Consider the following 21,342-nt stretch of genomic DNA (forward strand, 5'->3'; position numbering starts at 1 on the left):
TTTCTTTTAAATAATCTTAGAGCCAGAGTTAGTCAGTTCTTCTTGTTTGTGGTTTGTCAGCGTTTATTTGGGGTTCTCGGTGGTAAGATCCTATTTACGTACTTTTTAGAATGACATCCACAAAAGTGAGGCCTGTCCCCAGGCTGCCCCTTTATCCCATGTTACCTTCTGTCCTCTTCAAGTCTCCCCATATTTTCATAATGATCCCGAGTTCCCTGGACTCTGGCCCTGTTCGTTATCATCATCAGTGAGCATTTGTTGTGTATTCCTATGGGAATGTGCTGTGAAGGATGGGAGAATACCTTAGTGGCAGAGTAGGAACAGAATGGGTAACACAGTAAGTGGCTGCTCTGGTGTCTGGGTTGGAAAACCACTTTCTATCTATAGAATATGGGAACGTTAACTTTAGCATCTCTGTTTCTTTATTTATACAAGGGGAGCAGTAGTAATAATAATCTGAATGAGGTCATCCCTTGCAAACACTCCACATCTTTCTCCTCTCAGTTGACTGTGTGTGTAGTTTTGTGTGAAGGAGGAACGGGAGATCTGACTTGCAGATGGATGCTCTCCAGGAAGCCATCACAGTGTTAGGGTTTTACACTTCCTCCTTTAGGATACTTCACTCCTGTAGGGAATCTGTGGGCTTCTCACATTCAGTGAAGTTTTGATTGAGCCCTGGAAAAAGAGGTACTGTGTTGGCATCTGCTTGCAAGCAACAGACGACAGATTTTGTAGCTTGTGCACCAGTCAGAAGGGAAGTATTGACCAGTAGCACAGCCTGGAGCTCTAGCAAAATCCAAGTCCTCTCTAATAAGGTGGTTTTGGTAAATAAAAACTTACGTTTCTGTCTTGCTCGTTTTCCGTGAGTTACCTTGTCTCACATTATATTTGAACAGTTTCCTGCTGAATGTGTATTCTCTCAGGAGATCTCAAAGACAGCAGCAGCAAGCGTGCTTATGTGCTAGGATCTAGGCCCCCCAATTCCTGAACTTGAAAACCTTCGTCAGAAAAGGAAAAGATGATGAACATTGCTATTCCATAGATTTACAGATTTCTCTCATTTCCTTCTATTTCTGCCTCTGTTCTCTCAAACCCTGCAACTGGGGACAGAACCCAGAGCCTCACACCTGCGAGGCAAACATTCTACAATTGAGTTTGATACAGCCTCTCTACTGGTTTTGAAGCGTTAAAATGTTTAGGAACTCATAAAAGTGCTACAGAAATTTCTGTAGTGGTCAGGAGTGTGCACTTCACGGTTAAGCAGCCCTGGCTTTGAATCCCTACCATATTGCTTTTCTATCACTGCATGGCTTATTACCACAAATCTAGCAGCTTAAAATAGTGCACACTTACTCGGTCCCAGTTTCTCTGGGGCAGGAGCATGGGCAGGGCTCAGTGGAAGACGCTCCTCTGAGGCCACAGGTGTTGGTAGCACTGTCTGTCATCTGCAGGCTTAGAGGCTTTTTCCAAGCTCGTGCAGGTTGGCAGAATTCAGTTTCATAATTCAGTGGTTAGTTGTAGGAACTGGTCCCATTTGCTGGCTGGCAGCTGGCAGCCTCCATCAGAATGGTGTCAGCCCCAGCCTGTTGGCTGCCTTATTCCATGGCGGTCTATTGGTCCAAACTCAGCAGGTGAGTCTTTCTCTTCAAGACGAGCCCTGTCCATCTTCTCGGAATCATCTAATTCAGTTAGGCCTCCTTTTGATGGGCTCAAAGTCAATTATTTGGTAACCTAATTGGGGGAGCAGTATTTCCTAATAGTCACAGTTCCCACTTACGTGTAAGAGGCAGGTAGACTGCAGAACAGTCCTGGGGGCATGCTAGAACTCCACTGTAGCAGCTCCATCAGTCACTTGGGCAAGTTGCCTAAGCTCTCTTCTTCTGTTTTCCCATTGATAAAATAGAAGTTGTGGTAGTATTCTCCACCTCATGAGGTGGTTGCTAGAACGGCATGGCATGACACATGTAATGAAATGCATCTCAGTATAGCCCAGGTACTAATGGAGCTTTCCCTAAACACCAGAGCCATGGCACAGAAGCGCTTCTTTTTGTTCCTTCTCTCCTACCTTGTCTTTACTCCTACCCATAATGAAATGGTTTTGAGGGCAAAGCTTATGCTAACATGCTACAAATGTTCAGGGTTTTCCCCTAGTGATTTGCATTGCTTCAAAGAGAGATGACACACAACTGTAATCCCAGCGCTAGGGAGGCTCAGAGGGGATGATTGTGAGTTCCCAGCCAGCTTGAGCTACAGAGTGGGACCCTGTGTCAAAACAAAAAAGGAAAAGATAAAAAAGTTCTTAATATTTAACACTCAGATTTCTTAGTTATTTGTATTAGGATGTCCAGGTGACAGCCTTTCTAGAAGTTTCTAACTTGATTATTTGCTAAGTGAACACATGGAGATAATTTGATTCCTGATTTTCTCCCTGTGTGAGGTGTGTTTCTTAGATGACATAAAACTTTCAGATGTTAGTCTGCCTATAAAAATCAGTTTGGAGCCAGGTGTAGTGGCACATACATTTAATCCCAGCACTCAGGAGGCAAAAGCAGGCAGATCTGTGTGAATTTGAGGTCAGAGGCCAGCGTGTTCTTCACAGTGAGTTGTAGAACAGCCAGAGCTACATAGTGAGACCCTGTCTTGAAAACCCAAACCCAAAACCAAACAAACAAAAAAAGAAAACGAGTTTGGTAGGTCAGTGGTCTGTAATTGACAGTACTGTGTGTGTGTGTGTGTGTGTGTGTGTGTGTGTGTGTGTGTGTGTGTGTGTGTATGTGCATGCCCGTGTGTGTATGCATGTGTGTATGTGTGTGGGCACACGTATTTGCAGGTGTGTATGCACTCAACATGTGGAGGCCCGAGGCTGGTGTCTAGTGTCTTCCCTGACCATTCCCAGCTTGTGTTTATTGAGGCAGAGTCTCTTGCTAAATCCAGAGCTGGCCAGTTCTAATCAGTATAGGTAGCCAGCTTGTCCCAGAGATCCCCTGTGTCTGACTCCCTGGCTTTCACTTATGTGCTGAGGAGCCGAATTCTAGTCCTCATGCTTGGTGTGGGGTGGGGCGGGGTGCTGGAAATATGGCTTAGCACTCACAGTTCAATCATGAAGACTGAATTTCAGAACCCATGTGACAATCTAAGCATCCTCTAAACACTTGTAACTCTAACTCTGAGAGTTCTGATATTCTCTTTGGCCCCTGTGCACACAGGTGCACTCGTGTGAATACATACATAAATAAGTAAATCTTTTTGAAGATAGCAATATTCAAAACCTGCCATGTGTTTCTAACCTATAGACTAAGGGCATTGAGGTTCTAGAAATGTGCACTCAGCCTATTCACATGAACTACTGAGCTATGGCCGTTTTAGGGGATTTGAGTATGAGCACATGGCCATCCTTAGAAGAAATTGAGTGTAACTCCTTTCTCACTGCCCAGAGGAATTATGCTTCAACAATAGTTAGAAAATGACCCCCCCCCCATATGACAAACACTTGTTTAGAAGAGAGGGGGATAGGATAGAGAGATGTAAAGAGAAGAAAAGGGGGCAGAGAAGTAAGAAAAAGGCAGTGCCCAGGGCTTGGACTCCAGCTCAGTGGTAGAGCACTTGGCTGGCATGGTGAATCCTGGCTTCTGAGTGATTGATGCTGAATGGGGTGTTATCCCGGTACTTGGGAAGCCAAAGGAGGAAGGTCTTGAATTTGAGGCCTGACCACCCTACATTGTGAGACCACGTGTCAACAAACCAAAACGAAAGGGTTGGCCTGCAGTTCAGAAGCTGCATCACTTCTGAAGGATTTGATTCTTCACTCAGAAATAAACCTGGGTGCCCCCCCTCACAATAATGACAAATACTCTCTTCAGTGCTGGCAATTCTGAGGCTTTGTGTATTTAAGGACTCCTTAGAAAAAGGGTGCTGATGAAACTGAGGAACCATGTAAGATCCCATGTCTCCATCACTTCGCCTGCACCCAATGCGCTCACCGCCATAACCAGTATGGGTTCCCTTTCTGTGGCTTTCACTAATCCACCAAGGTTCAATAGCATTAGCTGCTCCAAAGAGGAACCTAGAGGGAAGGAGTCATGAGTTTGTAATCCTAAGAGAAAGACCTTGGTGCTTGCTCCTTTTCCAGTGAAGCCGTAAAGCTTCGATTTCTCATAAAGCCTGAAAACAGTAGAGACCAGTTTCTCCAGATTGTCTGTTGGATCTTGAAATTTTTTCCCCCAGACTTTCTTTAAGAAACAAAATTGAGGCTGAGCATGGTAGTTGACAGTGATCTTAGGACTCCGGAGTGAGCATTCAAGGTCAGCTCCAGGCTATGTACTGAGTACATCGTAGACAGTCAGGCTACAAAGCAAAGACCCTGTCTTTTAAAACAAAAAGAGACTGGGATTTAGTGGCACACATCTGGAATCCTAGCACTTAGGAGGTGGAGACATTAGGATCACTATCAGTTTAAGCCTAGCTTGGACCAACCTGGGCTACACAGCAAAACTCTGTTTCAAAACAAAACAAAACAAAGCCCAGTATTTTAGTTCCCATGAGAGGTCACTAGCCAGAGAGTGAAAAGGCAACCCACAAAATGGTCGGAAAAATTTGCCACACACATATCTGCAAAGGGACTAACATCTAGAACACAGGAAGAACTCCTCCAAATCAGCAACTATGGAGAAGCCTTGGTTTTAAACAAGCAAAGGAGTTAAATAGACACTGCTGCTCAATAATTATGGAAACACAGCCGAATTCCGATGCCATGCCATGCCACCTGTATCCCCTCCAAAAAAGGACCCTGCACCATAGCAAGTGTGAAGATGTGGAGAAACTGGATGTTCGTCTGTTGCTGTTGAGAATTGAAAATGCTATAACTGCTGTGAAAAATAACTTAGTGGTTCCTCAGAAACTTAAATATAGAACTGCCTCTAGGTAGAAATAGGAACTCCTCACCAAAGAACTGAAACAGAGACTCCAAAAAATAATCTGTGTATTAAGGTTCATAGCTGCATTACTCACAGTCGCCAAACGTTGGAAACATTCCAGGTGAACACAAAACCAGAACGTGGTATATATGTGCAGTGGGATGTTACTCAGTTTTACAAAATGAAATTCTAACATACATGGCAGGATGGGCGAATCTTGAAAGCATCATGCAGGTGGTACAAACCAGACAGAAAAAGACAATTCCAATTATAAGGTATGTTGATGAGGCAAATACATAGAAATAGAAAATAGGGATTACCAGGGACTAGCAGGAACAGAGTGGAGAGGTGATATTTAATGACTGGGATTTCTGATGGATAATTTAAAGTTTGGAAATTAGTCATTCAATGACTACTCTATTTTGGTAATTTGGATTTTGAGACACGGTGTTGCCATGTAACCCAGGGTGGTTTCAACCTCTCAATCCCCCTGCCTCAGATTCCTGAGTGCTGGAGTTAGAGATGTGCATCACTGCACATGGCAGTGGGAGTGTACTTACTACCACAGAAATGTACCCTTAAAAGGATGAACGTGATAGATAAATAGTGTGTAGATTTTCCCCACAATAATAACCCTCCTCAAGTTTAGTCCTTGTATGTTTTTGGATTGTACCAGGAATACTTAGTGTTAGAAGTCTCTGAGGGAAACCCAGACACTGAAAGGGAAAAATCATCACGTCCACATCCACCACTCTGAAGAAGTAAAGCTGATGTTCTAATTTCACCATATTTATTCTTAACCACCTTGCTTTTGTCAGTAAAGTCAAGTCATTTCCCACCACTTCCTGTGTAAGGGGCACACCGCCGTCTACTTTGTCCCTAGTGAACCTTCACAGTCTTCATCCACTATTAGAAGAGAAATAGAAAAGGCCTCAGAGTCGAGACAAGCATCGCTGCCGTGGCTGGCATTCACTCACTCAGGCTGTCCTCAGCAGCAGTGGTTCTCGGGCTGTGGCCACACCATGAGAGCAGCTGTAGGGAAGAGCAGAGAACTGGGATCAGCACGGCTGGCTCCCAGCTACAGTAGCATGAGCAGTATCTGACAGGGTGGGGACGTCTGTGGCTATTGTCAGACGACACACAGAGAACTGTGGCTCACATTGCAGAGGTAGATTCAACACCTCGTTGTACCAAGTGGGGCTCTTGGTTCCAGAGGGATGCTGAAGACTCCTACTGTCCTTTCAGCTCTGAGTTCTGCCCTGTCCACTTGTGTTTCTCTCCGCGCCTTCCAGTGGATAGTCTGGGAAAGGGAATGTGCTTCAGGAACCTAAGGAGACTGACCGCCTGTGTGTGGGTTGACCATCTGGCTTAAAGCTGGAACGTGGTCACTGCCAGTTCACCAGAAAGCAGGGGGCAAGTCCCTGATCTGGCTGGGGGCTGCAGCATCTAAAGTGGGTGACAGTGGGTTCCTGAGTGCTTTACAGCTCCTCCTGGGTGAGCCCTGGAGTCTCTTTCAGAGAAAGTGCCTAGTGGCAAAGGAAGGAAGAGAAACTGAAACAGTTTAGCAGGGGCCCGGGCTGCATGTTGTAGAAAGGTATTCCACATTTCTATGGGCGCTGCCTGACTTTTGGAAAGAGCTGTCTTTGCTATCCCTCTTGACTCAGAGTATTATTAGGCTGTGGGTGTAGCTTAGTGATAGGACACTTGCCTAACAAGCGAATGATCCTGGATTTCATCCCCAGCACTACAAACTGGGAGGGGAAGGCCATGCGGCAGGGAAGGAAATCTCACCATAGGGTACACATATGTGGCAATAAATCTCTCACTTGATTCAAGAAAATCAATAATCTTATTTTGCTGAAATTGTCTTGATTGTGAAATATGTAGGCAGTGTTGGTGAGATAACTGCACCAAATGGGCGTTCTTTGAAAAGCCACCTACATGGGAGGCCATATACTTACTCTCTAATCTAATGTCATTGATGGAAAGAAGGGGTTTACCTCACAACAAGTTTGTGACTGTATGAGAGAGATGACGAGGGCCTTTACTTGCAGTGATATTTCATGTACTGTATGTTTTATCACAAGTGCCTTTTGGGAGTAAAGGAAAATTTATTATTTTAAAAGTCTATGGACCACTGAGATGGTTTGGCAGGTAAAGCTGCTGGCTGCCAGGCCTGATGAGCTGAGTTTGATCCCTGGGATCCAGAAGGGGAAAGGAGAGAACTGACTTCTACAAGTTGTCCTCTGATGGCCACGCTTGTGCCGCCGCACACCTACAGATCCCTTGTCTCGGGGTGGATGAGAGGGCTCAAGCAGGTAAAGGCACTCGTCACCAAGCCCGGCAATCGGAGTTTGATTCCCTGCGACCCAGATGCTCAAAGGAGAGATTCGATTTCTGCCAGCTCTCCACTGACCCCCGCACGGGAATGAACTGTCTTGTCTGTCTGTCTCTCAATAAATAAAAAAATAAGTAAGTAAATATAAAAATAAGAAACTGACTCGTAATGGTTTAATTGCTTCTCCTCAAGTTGGTAATTGGATTATTGCTGCCATCTGTCTTTGTTTTTCCCCCAGTTGATGCAAGTCCAGACATTTTAAGTGAAAAGATGCTATTTGGTAGGCTGGGGATTGCCATAGCCTATTGAAATCCTAGCCAGTTTGTTTGTTTGACACAGAGCTCCTTATGTAGCCCTGGCATCCCTTGAACTTGTGACGCTTCTGGTTCCTCCTTCCAACTGTTGAGATCACAGGGGACCACGACCATGCCCATCAAAATGCCTAGACTTTTAAAGTGTATAGCCTTTACTTGCCTAGTGGTATGACATTCACATAGTGATTATGTTCATGGCTGTGTCTTAGAAACTAAAGGGGGTTTTTGAACACTCATCCAAAATTCCTTGTATGCTAAAGTCTCTCTGACATCATTTGAAACATTGTGGCTACCAGAAACCAACTGGAAATCCAAACAGAAGGGAGCCGAGGACCAACAGGCAGCCTAGGCACTGAGTTGCTAAGCGACTTTTATTTTCTAAGTTGTAGTTTTGGATTCAGAATTCTTCCTTGAACGTGTTTCGCTTTTACAATTACAGAAAACCAGAGTTCTTACATAAAATAATGCAGCTTGGGTATAGGAAAGCTAGCATGGCAGTTGATCTTAACTTTTCTCGGGCCACACATTCCTTTGAGATTACTGGAAGTTCCAGACCCTTCTAGAAGGAGGTAGAGCTGTACACATGGTGCCGTCAATGACTTCTTTCCATTCATAAGAGCTCAAGTTTCCTATTCTTCTAGGCGGGTGCTCTGTCACTGAGCTGGATCCTCCAACTCTTTCCTAGTCTTTTGTAGGCCTGTGACACAGGTCCCTGGAGCACAGGAGGCTTTGAAGGAATTAAGGCAAAGCCTTCGGGGCAGGGCTGAGAGCCCAGCGAAGCTTAGAACTTGAATCGGCGAAGAAGTAAGTCTATGAGCATCAAGTCGGGAATAGGGCATAGCAGAGAAAACGGCAAGGAGGCTGATTGGGGGCTTGGAGTGGTGGCAGCGGCGGCCGGTGTAGTTTGAAATGACGAGGGGTGAATGAGAGCACTCTGGGCCTGTAGGCTCCAGTTCACCTGACAGTGAAAGTAGAAGGCTAGCGCACTGTCATGTGGAGAGCATGGCAGTTATGTCCATCTGGCTCCAGACTTTATAAGGGGGGAGGTGCAGAGAGCATTTTCGAGGACAGATAGTGGTCTTCATTGGGATAGCCATTCAGTCAATGCTGTAGGCCGAGGCCTGTAGAGGCCCCCACCCCTCATGGTAGAATTTGCAGGAGGTGGGGTAGGCACTGCAAAGTGGGAGCGCTATGGTAAGGGAATGGGGAAGTGTTGGTTGTAGCTAAAGCCTTTCTTGCTTTCTGAGCACGTATGACTGTACTTTGGAGTGCTTTTAGCAGGAGCAAATCAGTGAATGTTCTTGTGGGCATATTCCGCTCACAGACTAAATGTGAACTCAACAGCGGGAGAGAGAGCTGGAGGGAGAGACAAAGACTGATTGATTGTTTGGGAGGAAGCCTATTGAAGAAAAACACTACAACCAATATGAATGGACTTTTCCTTGGGTCATCATCTTCCTCTTGGTTTTAACTAGAATGCCCAAACTGACACCATTTTCAACTGCCCAGCCCTGGTGTTCCTTTGTACAGGTATGCCTTGTCCTCTGAGAACTTCAGATTCAGCACTATGAATGTATCCAAAGAGTAATGTCTAAGAGTAATGTGTGAGTGCTGTTCATGCTCTTCACATGTACAGGGCAGGGCTCCTGGGTCCCTCCCTAATGAGTGTCTGTCAGTAAGTGCTCATCCTGGGAAGATTGCAAGAGGAAGACAGCCTTAATGCTGAGGGTTAGAAAGATCTTGGCAGTGGGTCTGTAGTTTCCTTAGTCACTCATTCAGGATATAATGTGGGGCAACTGGGGACCCAGCAGTGACTAAGACCAAGCCATCTCAAGGCTTTCTTTTGATGGGGAGGGGAAGAGAGGAAATTGATGAACACTGACTGCATCTGAGACCTTCGGTTGCAGGCTAGGATAGGAAAGGAAGCAAGTTACTTGGTCTGTGCTTCAGGAGGTGAGTACCATTGGATATCAGGGGCTGGCCAGTGTACCTGGATCCATCAGGCAGCGTGACAGGGTTCTGTGATGTAGTGGAGGAGAAAACCAAGCAGAGGAATCAGGGTCAGCAAAAGTGAGATCATGTGAGCTACCAGGAGCTGTGGCTAGTTGGAGATCGTAGGCTGGAGGATGGCATGGGAGGCCAGATCACAAGGTGTCTTAGAGACCTTTCTCAGCAGTTTGGGTCTTACGCTGAAGGTTCTGAGAAGCCACTGAAGGAATTTATTATGAACCAACTTTCATCTCATGAAAAGTTTAACTGATGTGGATCAAATTAGCCAATGAAGAGGTGTCGGGAACAAATTGAGTTGCAGGAGTGGCAGCTGATCTTTTCAGAATGAACTGTTTGGGTTAATTTAGTCTGTCACAGGGGAGATAGATGCAAGTATTCTCTGTGTCCTTTAAAGAAAGATTCTCTGTACAAAGTTTCTACTTGCTTTTCCTCAAGAGTTTTGTATGCAACTCTAATGAGCAGCTTTCTATAATTCAGTGTATTGCTCCTGGAAAATAGAGACAGTGTGGTACATTTTCAGGCTATGTTGTCATTTTATGGATTAATTTCCATTATTATGGACCTTCTGGCTTTCAATGCATAAATATGAGTAAAACATCTGTTCATGTCATTCCCTTGCTTAAAGAGAAAAAAAACAAAACTCTGTTGGCTCCCCACTCCTACACTAGGAAACAGTCCCAGGTTGTTTTCTTGGTGCATGCAACCCTCCACAAATGGAACTATTTTTCTTAGTCCATGCAGCCCTCCATGAATGGACCTCTCCAGCTCAGCTCATCTGTCTCTCCCTTTGCTGCACATCAGCAAACTCATGAACTCAGCTCTCTATTCTCTGCTTATGATTTTTCCCATGCTGCCCCCACTCACCTTGCCTGCTCTGGGATGATGGTCTTCCATTGTCCAGGGAGTAGCCCACCTGCTTATTTCTCCTTCACCAGCAGAATGAATGTCTCCCTGACTGGGGGTCCACACAGCACCCTCTGTATATCTAGATCTGTTGTGGAATTCGGTCCTCCAGCCATAACATGGCCCTTGCTGTATTGAAATCTGAGCAGCTGGAGTTACCTGCATGAGGCTGTCAGGAGACTGGGCTTGCTGGCATTCCCTCACTGGGTGGAGGGAGGACTCCCGTGGCATTACTGGAGAGCTTCCTTAGGCCCTGCTTCCCTCCACCAGGGTATAGAAGCAGTTAACAATTGCCAGGGACAGGACTTTTTTAATGATAAGTTGCCCACACTCCTGTAAGTCACTCCAGCTAACCTCATTGGTTCACCAAGGTAGACTTGGGTTAAATCAGTTTTCTGTTCTGTCATTGGTGCCCTATTTGAAGTAAATGCACATTTATCTCTCCCCAGGAGAAGTTACTATGGCACTATCCCAGTCCTTCCCATGTTTCATCGTAGCTCTCTGTGGGAAAGCATGGCTGTCTGCCCCCTCGGGCTCATAAGGTCACTAAGGGCCCTGTCTGCATCTTGTCCATCTTTCAGCAGTTCGTAGCTCACTGCCTGACCCATGGCTGAAGCTCAGTGAATGTGTGTGACTAAGTTAAATGTTTTACATTTTGTTTTGTAAGTGCCCTGGAAGAATTCTCAGGGGATGACTGACCAGGGAGCCTCACTGGTGTAGCAGGTTGGCCAGCAAAAGTTTTGACTGAGGTAGGATCTTCTCACACATCAAAATCTAACTATGCTAATGAATAACTGGGAAGGTATCTCTTAGGCGACACTGGAGGTTTTATATCTTTTTGAATGTACAAGGAAGTGAAGCTTTTTTATGTTTTAGCTTTTTTCTTAGTTTTTATTAAACTTGGCATAAGGAGTAATTGGGTTTCAGTATACTTTAGGTGTTCAAGAAACCTCTCATAAGTCTTGACCCCTAATACTTCAAATTCCCTTTCTTTGTATGTTGGTTTGGTTTTTGTTACCTCAACACAAGCAGAAGTCATCTGAGGAGAGAGAACCTCAATTGAGAAATGCCCCCATCAGATTGGCCTGTAAGAAAGCCTGTGGGGCATTTTCTTGATTAATAATCGATATGGCAGGGCCTGGCCCACTGTGAGTGGTGCCGCCTCTGAACAAGTGGTTCTGGGGTGTGAGAAAACAAGCTGAGTGGGCCGTGAGAAGCAAGCTAGTAAGCAGCGTTCCTCCATGGCCTCTGCTTCAGTTCCTGCCCTGACTTCTCCATGATGAAACAGACCCTTTCCTCTCCAAGTTGCTTTTTTTGGTCAGTGTTTTATCACAGCAATAAGAAGCAAAAGTAGGACCCCTGCTGAGTGTGTGTGTGTGTGCGCGCGTGCGCGCATGCACAAACAAGCTTGCTCACTTCTTGAGATCAAACACAAGAGCTTGCTCATGTTAGCCAAGCCATTCCACTATTCAACTACATCCCTCTCACACCAGGACTTTCAAATACCGTCTCTAGTGATAGGACATTTGTCATAGGGAAGAGAATTGGCTTAAAGAGGGAAACAAAGAGCATAGTCATGGTAGGCTATCCAAGAGATGTACCCAAGGGATGCTGGGCAGATTGAGCACCCTCCTAAGGATCGATAGAAGCTAAGCCACAGAAGAAGTAAGGCCTCATAAAGTTGTGATGATGTGGACAGGGGGGTGAGAGAGGTGTTTCTGGGTATGTGAGAGTTGGGGAAACAAATCAAACATATTAATAGGGGAGTACAAGCTGAGCTTCTTTAAACTAGACTAAATCAACATGGATATGATTGTAGATTGGCCACGGAGGAGGCCAGTCTGCCCAGAGTGTCTGTGGGTTAGTAGGGTAGTAAAATGGAGAGCCACTTTCAGGCATGTGTGCCTGTTGAGTTACAGTGGGACAGATAGATAGGATTAACATGGATTGGCTCACTAGGTCCTGTAACATTATACAAAGAAATAGAAAAGCTCTCAACTTTTAACAGATGTAAACTTAAGAAAAGCCAAAGGCACTTTGCCTTTATTTTCTTTAAGTAGCTTTTACAAGTGTATTATCTCATGTAGTGGTGCAGACTTCTAGGACTGGGAGGAGTTCACAGAAAAAAAACAACAAAAACCGAGGGGAGGGTCATTTTAGTTAATGAGAAGATCCAGGATGACCAACTATGGGAAGACTAAAATACTTGTTGCAGGATGCCTTTTTGTCCTGTTCAAGGTTCATTTTCAGACTGGGGCCTTTCAGTTTTCTTTAGTCTGTTATCAGAAGCAAATCAATGAGATGCACAGACCTGTGGAGCAATCCAATGTGGAAAATGTGTGGCCACGTTCTAAAGTGTAAACAGCAGTATTCTGATGATGCTGAAGGGACTTCAGGTATTTAATTGTTTAGGTTTTCACTGACTGTAAGTACATTTGACTTCTTTTTTGCTGAAGAATGCCGAGTATGTTATGGCTCTGTTTATAAGTAAGGAACAAGTCAGTGAGGTGTTTTTTTTTTTTTGTTGTTTTTTTTTTGTTTTTTTTTTTTTGGAGAAAAGGTTTTCTCTATGTAGTCCTGGCTGTCCTGGAACTTGCTCTATAGATCAGACTGTCCTCAAACTCAGAGATCTACCTGCCTTTGCCTCACGAGTGCTTGGAATTAAATGTGTGTGCCACCACCATCGGGATAGTAATAACATTTTTTAAAGGTCAGAACTGACCTTGAACCCCCTGGGTTTACATAGTTCTCTGTCTGAGCTTCCCAAGTATCTGGGACTGTACAGGTGGGTCACTGCTCCTAGTGAGAATTTTCTCATAGTTTTGCAATTCAGTGGTGAGCACAAATGTCCAAGGAAGATTGAAATTAGTTGATAGGCATGGAATAAATTGTTTGTCATACTTGTGTATGTCTTGAAAACTTTTTCAAGTGTTTGCTTTTTCTAGAAAGTCATTATGTATTACCAATGAAAGGGTGTTTTTTTTTTGCACCCCACTAAGCCTCTCCACCGACACAGCAATCCAAATCAGACCGAATTAGAAAAAGCCCTGGTTTAATGGATAAAGCGTTCCCGGGTGATTCTCCAGCCCCCCAGAGAGGAGATGGGGACCAGAGACCGGAAAACCACGCGTCTGTTTTCTGGGATGCAGTTTAAATACTCTGTGGGAGTGGTCTTGAGCATCTCTGGGGGAGGAGCCGTATTTGGCGGGCTTTGAGGGGGTGGGTTTGGGGAAAGATATGAGGGAGGGGAGTTGTGGAACACAACCAAGGTGCATTTTTCCCTGTCAATAAGGGTGTGCTAAGAATAAAAATAGTATTATTCTAATTGACATCCTCTCAATTTATTCCAGCCCTTCTGTTCATTTCCCCCTCTTCTTACGTTTGAGTGTCATTTAAAACTTATTCCCACAAAATGAATACCAAGCCAGGAGGAACTGAATCCAAATCCAGTGGATTGAGTCAAGTTATAGTTATTGACTACAATGAAGTTCGGGGTAGAGAGTTCATCAGAATTCTACTTCCCCCTTTGGAGAGAATATGGATTATTTGCATAATATCTGAGTTGGCAGTAAAGAAGACATTTGTTAAAGCAAGCATGAAACCACTTACAGAGCATGTATGTAGTCGTTTCTTCACAATAAAATCTTCTTGAGTTTTTCAGACTAGTTCTCAAAATACATAGCAAGTAGACTTGGAAAGGGGAAGTAATTTCACATTAAAAATTTCTCGTGTTAAAGTTCTAAAATTGGAAAAAATAGGGAGGGGTAGGTAGGGTTATTTTTTCTGGTTGTTTTTATGTTCAATTTTTAGTACCTTTGAAATCCCATTTTTGTTGACTCTTAGAGTTGTAAGTCATTCCTTAATTAAACCTGGGAACTGAAAATCGCTTCTGAAGGCTGCTCACTCTTCTGACCTCCTGGGTGGCCATTCTGGCTTAGAAAACTTGTTCACAAGACTGGCCTCTTTGTGTTAGGCAGCTGGCTATCCCCAGGAACCACAAAAGCTGGCTTTGGAGTTCTCACGGCTCTCTGCTAGGTTCTGTGGAGGACATTGACATGAATTAGATACGGTCCCTTGACAATATCTTACTCTTTTTTCTTTTTTTTGTAATTTGATTCTTCCCCACTTGAATCTGCCAGCTCCTTTCCTCAAAGTAAAAGACCCAAGGTGTTAATCCCTACTCATTGGAGACAAATGCTGAATTGGAAGCAACAGCCGAGAAATGCAAAACTCCTTATCCAATTAAGATACAAGCTCTCCAAGTTAGCCATGCACAGCATCAGGATAAGGAGGGAAGGCCTCACTTTGGTTAACAAAGATGGTAACATACCTCCAAGTTTTAGAAAGTACCAAAATGTGAAGTCCATGAAGAGAAACAAAACACGATGGGTAGGATCAAGAATGAAGAAATATTATTAAGTGTCTGTGGAGTTTAGAGTGCACTATGGGTACATAGTATGGTTAAGTCTCACTTATCCAGAGGGCCTGTGCTAGCCTGTTCTAATAAGGACTTCCTGTTCTCATAAGGTCTGCCTGGCCTCAAACTTGTAATCTTCAGCTTCCTGAGTGGTAGGACACCAGGTGTACCACCATGTCTGGCTTTCTTCTAGAGTTTATGAACAGAAGTAGAAATGCGGAAGTGACCCGAGACTGCATATTCTCATGCAATGAAAACTTCTGATTTAAATAAATGCTAATGATGGATTTCCATGTTTTTATGTGTCAAATGGTTTTAGCACTTTGCTAGAAGCAGCACTGGCCACTGGAAGGTATGATAGAGGTGCAGGAGCCCAGTGTGGCTTTAAGTTCAGATGGTTTCTAGAATCAAGTCATGTGTCTTGGATTTATCTGCCTTCCGCACTAGGGGGCTCCTTAGTGGCAAGGTCTAATTCTTTTTCTGTCCCCATCACCAGGACCTAACACAGGGGCTGGACCTTAGTAGAGACCCAAACAATGTGTCACACACTGAACCTGCTTTGTTTGCCCTCCTGCCGGAAATTCCATGCCCCCAGTGGCCATTTTGAGTGCAGAGTGTTATTTTAAGGTATTCTCTGGAGAGAAGACTAGAAAACTGCTGTTGAGTGGCTGAAAGGAAGGGGGAGCTGAATGGCAAGGGGAAGTGAAGAAAGTTCCAGGTGAAGGAGGTGGTGGAACCATGGGATGGAGTGCCTCACCTCTTTTTGAGCATGGTACTTCTTTCTCCACGCTGTCCTCATCCATCAAAAAACGTTCAGCAAGTTATAGTCCCTTATGTCTGTGATCCTTGCTCTTGGGAGGATTGTTACGAGTTTGGGACTGGCCTGCGATACCAGCCTGGACTACAGAGTAAGACCCTTTCTCTCTCTAAAACAACAAAGGAACAAAACCAAAGAATTCAGATGCCCCTGCAACTATAGTCCTGTCTCAGAACTACAAAATGAAAATTTGGACAAAATTCTTGTCTTAAACCAGACGTCGCCATGCCCTTCTTGCCCTGAAACCTAATGTGGTGGATGGGTTGGAGCAGGTGGTGGGAGGAGGGTTGGAATTGGCCCCGTGCCTCACTGCTAAGCTTTCTGCTCGCCCTCCCAATGTGATAAAGAAGGGATTCTGTGCAGCCAGTGCTCACTTTAGACTTGCAGAAGATGCATTCTCTGAATTCTTCATAAGAACTGGTTTCTAAAATAGAAGATTTACTGGTAAACTCATGACCTTTAGTATAATACCTAAGCAGAAGTAAGCCGGGTTGATTCTTGTGGTGTCTGTAGAGAAATACGAGGTTATTTGTGGTTTCGGTGCTATTATTGCTTATTGTTGTTGTTGTTGTATACATGTGTGGTGTGTATGTAGCGGGGGTTGTACATATGTGCCATGGTGTGCATGTGTAGGTCAGAGAACAGCTCTGTAGAATAGGTTGGTTCTCCCACCTTGTGTGGGTTCCCAGATCTACCTGAGGTGGTCAGACTTCTGTGGCTTCATTCTCAGACCCCTTTATTGGGTCTTAAATGAGAGGATTTGTGCTTGTGTTTCTAATGATAATCTCCACAGACTTGCTAGCCATGTGTGCTTTGGGAGACACTCAGTGATTGCACTGTCACCTGTAATGCAAGCATGCCCATATTTACATATTTTAGGATTCTAGACGTGCTTTTGTATTTTGTACATGTGTAGTTAAAATCATGAAAGATCCCCACAATGGATGTGTAAGAGCTGCCACAAAGAAGAATGTTCAAGTTCTGATGCTGTGGGTAGACCCTCAGTTGGGATCTGTTCTTTCTCGTCAGTTGGCCGAGAGGCATGCTGCAGCTGAATCCATGCTGATGACTTTGCTCTTTCCCCTGTACTAGAAATGATAAGATGTTCTGTTTGTGGAGTTGTGCATTTCTTCCTAGTTTTAGGATTTACACACCAAAGGCAATTGAAAGTTCCACTTAGGCAGCTTAAATAAACATGAAGCAATGTGCTACATCTAAAGCCATGGTTCCAAAATGAACATTCAATTTTTTTTTTACTAGAACTAGGTAAATAATGATTTCTTCTCCTTTACAGGAGGCTCAGAAAGCTTTTTTTAAAAAATGCATATTAGTGGAGATGTTTTTAGAGCTGAGATTGAGCCCAGGGTCTCATATAATAGTCCAGGCAAGCCCTCTGCCACTGAGCTACATCTCCAGACTCAGTGAACATATTTGATTCTTTGAGGATTATATAAAAATACATTTAGTTTGTGAAACACTGACAAGAAAAGGAAAAGGATCGGGGGTTAGAAGATGTACTTTGGGGCTGCAGTGTAGCTCAGTCATAGAGTGCTTGCCTGCCATGAGCAAGGTCCTGTTTCCAACATGGCAAAAAGAGGACTCTCAGCTTGAATGGTAGTAATGGTGATTCTGCTGATCCTGACTGACAGCTGAATCCTCTGGGCCACTTCCGTCATGTATGAAGTTAAAAGGATAGTAGTTTATGTGTGTGCTTGATGGACCTTTCCTAACATCAGTGGAATGCAGTTGCCAGTGCTTTCTTAATGTTACAAAGTGATCTTTAAATGAGCAGAAAGGCAAGGAAATAATACTAAGAATACCACCAGCAAGTTATTCAAGGGCGCTTAGGGCTCAGTGAATGAGAACGTTGAAAGACAGATCACTTTGTTTTCTTGACCCTGGTGAAAACTGAGTAGGTTCCAGATTTAGGTTGACCATTTTCTTGTCACTCCTTAGTAAGGCAAGACTGAAACATTTGCCCACTTCACTCCAGATGGTGTGAATGCCTTTTGTTTAGCCTGTTACAGAACTGCATAGGAGCATACAGTGGGGCCTTGATGTTACTTGAATGATTAGTAAAGTCATATTTATTATAATGATGGTTTCTGGGGCTATAAAAAAAGTCTTTGTAGGCTAATCATTGTACAAACTAAAAGGATAAATAAAGAACATGGAAAAATTCTTTCTTTCCTTCCTTCCTTTCTCCCCATCTTTCCCCTCCACCCCCACCCCGGCTTCCTGAATCTCATTATGGATCAGGCTGACCTTGAACTTACAGAGAGACCTACCTGCCTCTGCCTCCCAAGTTCTGGGATTAAGGGCATGCTCAGCTTTCTTTTTTAATTTAAAATATTTTATTGAATATTCATACATGTATATAATGTGTTTTGATCAAACCCACCCTGGCCATGAAAAAAATCTGTAAGTGTGGTAAGAACTTTCTGTTTGGTAACCATAGAAGTCTAACGATAGAATGGCAAAAAAAAAAAAAGCAAACTCCATAAGGTTATGGACTAGATTGCTGGGAAGAATAACTATTAAGTCTATTAAATCATGATAATTCCGTGGGTTCAAACTTTTCCTTGTTTCTGATGACTTAATTCCACTGAAGGGAAATACAGGGTTTCAGGCCTCTCTTTTGTTTTTTCTCGTAGAGGTGAAGCCTAGTTCATAGGTCTAGGACAGTGGTTCTCAACCTTCCTAACGCTGTGACACTTTAACACAGTTCCTCATGTTGTGGGGACCCCCAACCATACAATTATTTTGTTGCTACTTCATAACTTCATAACTGAAATTTTGCTGCTGTTAGGAATTGTAATGTAAATGTCTGATATGCAGGCTATCTGATATATGACCCCTGTGAAAGGGTCATTTGATCCCAAAGGGGTTGCGATACACATGTTGAGAACCACTCTCTTAGGGGAAAGCATTGTGGTACACAGAATAGTTACCTTAATTCTTCTAACATCTTGCTACCTGTGACAGAGGAAATGGAGACTCAGAACATTAGGTTCAATCAGTTTGAAATGAAAAGTAAAACCTTAAAAAAAACCATTTTTTATGTAGCATGGGGAAACTGTTGATTTAGTTTTAGAGAGCATATAGTTTACATCTAAACACACAATTCTTTTTGACATAGGCCTTTTCTATTAATGTGACATGAGAAAGCCAAAAGAGGAATTTCTTTTTTGTCATTTTCCTGAGTTACTTGAAGCAGATCCATGTGGAATGACCACACACAGTGGTTAATGGACGCTGATTCAATAAGTTAGACGCCGGCTCTGAGGGCTGTATTTCATATATCTTATTTGTTTAACTTTGTGGGGTTGAAGATTGAACCCAGGGCCTTTTACATACTAGGTAAGTGCTCTGCTATTGAGATACACCCCAAACCCGTTTTTCAACATTTTTTTGGAGACAGGGTCTCAGTATGTACCCCTGGCTGACCTGGAATTCGCTATGTAGACCAGGCTGGCCACGAACTCAGAATTTTGCCTGCTTCTTAATTTTGCCTGTACATACTTAAGGGTGCTGTGTAATGTTATAAATAAGTATATAACATGCAATGCTTAAATCATGTTAAACATATTTATCTCTTTAAACATGTATCATTTCTTTGTGGTGAAGGTTTAACATGGTATTTATTTATTTATTTATTGTCTTTCGAGACAGGGTTTCTCTGTCTATCAGCCGTAGCTGTCCTGGAACTTGATTTGTAGACCAGGCTGGCCTTGAACTCACAGAGATCCACCTGCCTCTGCTTCCTGAGTGCTGGGATTAAAGGTGTGCATCACCGCTGCCTGGTTGTCTTTTTACTTTTTTTAGATTTTATTATTAGTTTTTGTGTATAAGTGTTTTGCACCAGATGCATGCTTGGTGCCAAGGAAATGGTGAGCCTCTATGTGGGTGTTGGGTCCTTTGCAAGAACAAGTACTCCTAACTCAAACCAGCTTTCCAGCCCTGATTTAATATACCTTAAGTCTGAACTTTCTTTATTCAGCTTCTGTTAATAAATTTGAATAATTTCATTTAAATAAAACATCCTTATTAGAAATTATTAACATACATTGTTTAAACAATTAACATGTAATTGTTTAAAATAGCATGTAGAGACATGTTTTTAACTGAGTCTGAATATCCGAAAGTTCATTCCATAATTAATGCTTGGATGCCTACCAGGCGCGGGTGTTTTAGGTGCTAGGGTTATGACCGTGAACAAATGAAAGCTTTTCTTTGGCTCCGAGGCTAGCAACTCACAACTGAATCCCGCTGGAAGGGAAAGGCGGGGCTTCAGTCCTTCCTCCCTTTACTTCTCATAGAGATGAGGCTCCCTTCACAGGGCTAGGTTTTCTATTGTGGGAAGCTCCCTGCCTTCGAATAGTCAGAGAGGTAAAAATAGAACCCAGTATGTTCAGTGAAAGAAAATGATCGGCAGGTAGGTAGTGGAATAATCCCAGTTCAAGACCTTGCATATAATATCTTTGTGTATTTCTTCATGAGAGAACGAGAGAGTATTGAGTCTTTTCAGGCACAGACCTGGGGTTGACTTTTGACTCTGAAGATAGGTAAATGATTTATCCTGAGTTAAGTCCAGTGCTTTCTCAACTGTAATGTGGGGGAATCAATTATACCTATTTCATAGGCTGTTCGGAGCGTTACATTGGAAAATATGCAGAAAGCATTTACCTGCTGCGTAGAAAGAGCTCAGGAATTATTGGAAATGGATGGCTGCTGAGTGAGGGAGGGTCAGTTTTCTTCAAGGACATAAGCCCCAAGAAGCCATCCTCGCTCTAGTACATGCTCCCACACCCACGCACATATAGGCAGCTCTAAATGAACACAGTGGAATTTAAAACAAGAAGTTGAGAGAGAAAAACAGGGAAGTAGGAGAAGAATGGGTGTGGACTTCATCAAAACACACTATAGACATGAGTAAGTACTAACTACAATACTTTAAAGAATCCGGTTGGTGCATTTAGTATGATTAGTCCTCTTACTAGGTTATATTATGATTTCTCAGCTTTATTGACCCCACTCCTAGTAACATGAGCCTCAGGCTGGTGCCCTGCTATCAATGGCCAGCTTACTTAGCTCTCTGAGAGGAGTCCACAGACTCTGCCTCCTGGAACCTCACCCTTTCAGGCCCTGTCAGCAGGATTAAGCATCTCCAGGCCTCATGCTTGCCATAGCAAAGCTGGAATGTAATACACTCTTTGGATTGTGTATCTGGCACAGAGAGGGCGCTTGAATGTTGAGATTTTCCTCCCCTTTAGTTACCCAGCAAATAGTGCGTGTTCACCAAATGACTCACAGGCTTTTAACTATGCCATTTTTGTTTGACTTCAAATTCAGGGAATTTTTGGAAGACATACAGATATATAGAATATGGTGCTATTTCTTTAGAATTCTTATCTACAGCAAGGAGGAGTTTGTTTATGCATGTGTTTGGTGTTCACATGTGTTTGCTATGTGTGTGTATGCACTTATGGAGAAGGTTTCTCTTATTAAAGTAGCTTTATGTACTTCGTAACAACAATCACTTTTTTTTGTGAAATAGTGTACCTTTGCTACATGGAGAGGAATTTCCCTCTTCTGGGAGTCTGACAGTAACAATTTATGCCTTTGGTCTC

At 43.5% G+C, this 21,342-nt stretch overlaps 1 protein-coding gene across 3 annotated transcripts in view; it reads left to right on the top strand.

Moving 5' to 3' along the window:
• Dock11 (dedicator of cytokinesis 11) overlaps positions 1–21,342 on the top strand; it is a 187,185-nt gene that overhangs the window by 31,979 nt on the left and 133,864 nt on the right. The gene's annotated exons all lie outside the window — the stretch shown is intronic.

Source organism: Peromyscus californicus, unplaced genomic scaffold (assembly GCF_007827085.1).
Source record: "Peromyscus californicus insignis strain IS unplaced genomic scaffold, ASM782708v3 Scaffold_10__1_contigs__length_136768540, whole genome shotgun sequence".
In the NCBI taxonomy this organism is placed as follows: Eukaryota; Metazoa; Chordata; class Mammalia; order Rodentia; family Cricetidae; genus Peromyscus; species Peromyscus californicus.